Source organism: Corvus moneduloides, chromosome 10 (assembly GCF_009650955.1).
Source record: "Corvus moneduloides isolate bCorMon1 chromosome 10, bCorMon1.pri, whole genome shotgun sequence".
NCBI lineage: Eukaryota > Metazoa > Chordata > Aves > Passeriformes > Corvidae > Corvus > Corvus moneduloides.
Genome location: NC_045485.1, coordinates 5,873,334 through 5,878,747, shown reverse-complemented (window position 1 = coordinate 5,878,747; position 5,414 = coordinate 5,873,334).

Sequence of the window (5,414 nt, the reverse complement as noted above, 5' to 3'; positions counted from 1 at the left end):
TGTAAAGTGTGTGTTTGTTTGGAATGAGGAGAACATGCCCTCCACAAAGCTGTTGCTCATGGGAGGCAGCAGCTGGAGGGTCCAGCCCAGTGGGATCGAGGAGCTGGGCAGTGGCAGGATGCTGCAGTGGGGAGGCCCTTCCCCACAGTGATGGGAGAGCTGTGTGGGGATGTGGCTGACCTGCTGGGGAGCTGCCCATGCCTGCAGCTCTGTAGGGCTCTTCCCCTCTCCTTGCACATCCCTGGGAGACCCAAGGGTAGCCTGTGTGGGGAAGTCGCCCAACTAAGGTCTGTGAAGCAGGCAGATACCTCTGCTGCTTGGGTGGCTAGTGGGCATTGGATCTTTGTGCTCAGCCTTGCTTCTCCAGCTGCTGGATTTCTACACAGAAATGTGTACAGTGTGACCTAAGCCTGCAGTCTGCAGGGCTGGCCTTTGGGGGGCTTTCTTCTCCTCACTGCACACAGCAATGGGAGTCCCTTAGTGCCCTCCTGGGCTTTCTCCCCATTTCATCCTTCTGGTAGGGAAGTGTCAGAATATTTTCCCTGGACTTGACTGTTCCTCTTTCCACAATTAGTCTCTGGTCAGTCAGGGAGGAAGTGCACGTTTCACTTGTTACAGTCATTTTTGCTGCATTTCGCATTTAACTCTTCAGTATATGGGTGCTCTTTCCCATCATTGGGGTTCTGAAGGGAGCTGCATCTTACAGTAGCTGTGTTTGCCAAAGCCTCTTCTCCCAGGCTGGCCCAGCCAGCTCTGCCTGACAGGCCTCTTCTTCCATCAGCTCTGGGCTGAGGAAGCAACTCTGCACCACTCTGTGGGAAACCTGAACCTTTCAGAGATGCCTTTTGAAGGCTGAAATGCTGATATTAAGAATGTGATTGATGCATTCCAGTAAATCTAGTTAGCAGTGAGTCAGCCAACTGAGACTTGTCCACTACAAAGAAAACCAGCTTGTGTTGTGAAACTTTGCATTTCAAGATTTCCCTCATGGTTCAGTTTTTCAATTTTCTGAGGTTGTATTTGTTGCCCGGTGCTCTTAGGAGAACTTAAAAGAAGTCAGTTCTACTTCCTAATCTCGCTCACACTGTGGCAGAAGGCTGCTTTATTTGATTGAACAGTAGCACGTATAAAAGCTTGGCAATAAAACCTGCTTTAGGAAGACTGGCAGAGATGCAGTTGAAACCCTAAAATATGGGTCACTGTGATAATGGTTGGCATCTAATATAATTTACTTTCTAATACTTGCATATTGCAGCATGGCTCAGGCAGTTGTTTAGCTCTGCCAGACAGTACACAGTAAGTCAGAGTTGGTCTAACTCTAACAGCATCCACTTCTGAGCTCTGGGTTTTTGCTCTTTTTTAAAAAGAAGTGCTATTAACTTAGCAGTCGAGGGGAGGTACCTCAGTGTCTGCTCTAAAACATGAATTTTTTATTTGTTACAAGCTCTCTGCAGGTGCATTTACATTCCAGTTGCATCCCATGATGTGCAGCCCTTTGGGATCTCTGCAGCCTTGGGATGAGGAGTGTTCAGGCCATGACGGACCACGTAGGTGCTCCAGAAAGGAGAATGAAGGACCTGGTTTTCCACCAGCATGATGGGGAGCCCATTTTTGGTGGGGAGTGGCTGCATCCTGTTCATGTGTCACACATGCGTCTGGGTAGGCAGCAAGTTCCAGATGTCCCTGCTGGGAATTGACTCCAGCCCAACATGAACAGCTCTCTGCTATATTATAATGATGCCAAGCTAATGAAAGCATCTTCTCTCTCCTGTACATACTTATGTATGTGCCTTAGGATGTGCAAGTTGTTCCCAAAGCATTTTGCTGCTGTCGTTCTGAATTCCACCCGGAATGTTATAAGAACAAGTACTGTGGATGCTGTCACTGCTTCCCAGAGAAAAAAAAAGCATGTTTGGACAGCTATGTGATGAACAAAAATAGCTTCCCGGGTCTCAGGTAAATGCCTGTTTCTTGCTCTTTTGGCAAGTACAATTCCTGATGTCCCAGTGAAATTATTGAGGTGCTGCAGCTCCATCGCAGGGAATGTTTTCTGGATTAAATGAACAAAAAGCAGTGTGAGGGAACAGAGTCTCTAATACATATGGGTTGAGCTTTAGTGAGTATTTCCAGCTAAAAAAAAAAAAAAATACAGCATGAAAAGGAGTGGAAGCAGCTAAACTTCATAATGTTAAGCTAAAGCATTTGTTTTAACATTTTAGTAATTAAATTATTATTTCTTCTTTCAAAACAATTTTAATCCAAAAATGCTGAATTAAAATGGTAATGTAAATAAATGAAACACTGTTCATTTTGTGTTAAAAGAAACATTTATGTTGACCAAAATGTCTACAAAACAGTGTCCAGCCTTGTTACTTGCCAGCAGGGCCCTATGAGACTGAGAAGGGAGCTGGAGCTTGAAGCAATGTTTGGACCATCCAATTTGTCATACTTAATTTAGGAGTCTTTGTTTCTGGAGGGTAAGGACATCTCTAGAGGATGCCTTTGACTGCTCAGTTTAGGAGTTCCTGCATACCTGAGTCTCTTTAGTTAGACAGTGTGAACACCCTTGTGTGTCAGATACTTTTAATGAGTGGCATTTTTTAACACAATACTGACTTTAGGACAGGGTGACACTGGCTGTTGCTTTTCCTGGCTGCTGTGTACACAACCCCTTGTGCTTTTCTGCCTGAGGACTAGACCTGCTTCCTCAGGAGCACAGCTGGCTCTGACTTGCTGTGTCTGCAGGTAAGGAGGTGAGTGGTGAGCAGAAATGGGTGTCTGTGTATGGCTGCTGCTTTTGGTCTCTATTATATGAAAGGAAAATCTCTTGATTTAGGTTGGAGTTACCTCCACAACAGTTTCAGCTGATCACTGTGACCTTCCCCATTGTCTCCTTTCATATATTTTTCCCTTTTCTATGGGGTTGTCAGAGCTCACAGGTGGGTCTCACATGGCAGAGCTTTCCCTACAGGCCCCAGTTCAGGGGAAGATCTGAAGCAGACCTCAGTGGTGCAGCACATCCCAGAGCCTCAGCCCCTGCCCTGAGCCCATCTGTCACTGGCTGTGACTAATGTCCTGCTGGAGGCAGCAGGAGGATGCTGCAGAGGTGATACAATGTGCAAGGCAGCTTTGGCACTGGGTCTGAGTGTACAGGCTTGGGCACCTCTTGTGTTGCAGGTCACATCAGAGGATGGGCTGGAGCTGGCGCATCGGGCAGGAAGAGCACAGAGGCTGCTCATCGATTACCAGTACTTTAACTCTTTCTCTCTTATTAAAATCTTAGAAGTGGGTGGGCTGAAGAATCAAGAATCAGCTGTTTCCTTAAGTTTGCTGAGAAAATTTGCTCTGGGAATATTATTATTCATGCTGAATATGGAAGGTGTTTGTGCCAGCTCTAATTAACTGTTCTCAGTAGCACAAAGATGTTCTCCAGTGAAAGCCAATGTGTTACTCTATTCATTTGGATTAATTAATGTGAAAAGGCCAAGTATGTAATTTTGTACTTGAACTTTTAGATCTGTATTTGAATTGAAATCACGTTATGCAATGATTGAATATTCTCCTGGTCTGACTGGGGAAAGAAGTTTCCAAAAAGAAGACAACTTTGTGTTGAAGAAAACCTCTGAAATTAAGATTTGTCTTCTTTTCAAGAGATTTCTCTAGAATGTCAGTCTGTTCCCCCAATTGTTATTCATGGAGTAACTTGTTCTCCGTGAAGTAACAGGAAAGGCTTTGGATCAGGCCCCATCTCATTTCTCCCCCTTTTCAGATGGTCATTATGTGGTTGCCACTGTTAGAACGACAGTCAATCCCCTAAGTCATTCTCCCTTCTCCAAAAATTTTTGAAAGTAAAAGTCAAAGAAGCAGCTATAAGCTGACTTGCTCACGTACTGTGGATACCCAGAGCTGCAGTCTGAAAATGCCCCAGTGTCAGCAGTGTTGTCAGAGCAATACTTTCTGCAGAGGTTTTGGGAGGTGCAGCCTGTCCCTGGCCCTTGGGTACCTTCTCCTGCAGTGTGGATGGGTCTGATGGAACTGAGGAGGCCTGGGAAGAACCTGTGGGCAAGTGGGCAGTGGCTTTGCAATGCACATCACAAAGAAATTTAGCAAGCTGGATTTGAGAAACGAAGGATTTACAGCTCAGTGGTTTTGAATGTACAGGAGCCTTTGTGGCAATTAAACCGGCAGCACCATGTTAATGGTCTCTGTGGGGGTGTGTAGGAAAATACAAGCCAATGGAGTTATCCTTTAGAGAAAGGCTTGGACCTGACACAGCTGTGGGTTTGGATTTTAAGGGCTGAAAGTAGTAACTTGAAGCAGCATTTTATGACTTGTCTGAGTTCAGTTTGGTCTCCAAATGGACTGATCATTTTGTAGGTCAAATATTTGGGAGCAGCCTAGTAAACTGTTGTATTGTTGTTATACAAGCTAAGAATAAACACTGGAGGTCATAAACATCAAAAAAAAAAAAAAAAAAAAAAAAAAAAAAAAAAAAAACAAACCCCAGGATGGAATAAACCATGCAGCGACACCCACATCTACAGGCTGGATTTGCACGGCCATCTGCAGCCCCAGCTCCTAGGGAGGGAAGCAGGGGAGGCTGTGTGGGTTGGCAGCCCCATGTTCCTGTCACAGGTTGTGCAGCTGATTGGTTTTGGTTTTGTAATGACTTTAGCAAGACCTTGGAGTGAGATAGGGCTGTCAGACCAGCTGTGGGGACAGGGAGCAGGAGGGAGGCTCATTGTACTGGGCTGGATGCTGACTCCAAACTTCAGAAAGCACTCCCCATCCTTGGTCTTCCCCAGCGTACTGAAGACTCCCTGGACTGTAAGGAGCTTTATACATATCCCTGATGGCCCTTTGGCTGTGGCACAGTCTGCACAAACCCTGAAGGGTTGCAGCATGGCACCACACGCAGCACCTGTGGTGTGAATGTGACAGACAATGAATGGCAGGCAATGAATGTGGCTGGGAACAGCAAACAAGTGATTTCCCACCCCACCGCTGGCAGGAACTGTTTAAACGTGCTGTGTTTCCCTTTGTGGGCAGGGTAGTTGTGAAACTGTCCCCCAGGTCAGGCTCTGGGTCAAGGTAAGTGTGGTTAGTCCCCGGCAGGGACCTGTTTGGATGGCCAGGAGAATGGCAGCCGTTTTGGGTCAGACTGTCGCATTTGTCTCTGTCATGCTGGATGGCGATTGTTGGGAATGAGCACTGAGCCCCATCCCAAACCCTTGGGCCTTGGCTGTCTCTGTGCTACCTCCCTGTCATGCCAGCTGCAGAGATGCCCTTAAGTAGGTCCTTATCAAGCACTTAGTTGTATTTTAGGACAGCTGCCTGTTTGAAGGGTCACAACTGTCAGTCTCACCTCGGCTTGAGCCCAGGACTTGGGAAGGAAATGAGGGTCAATTAAGCAT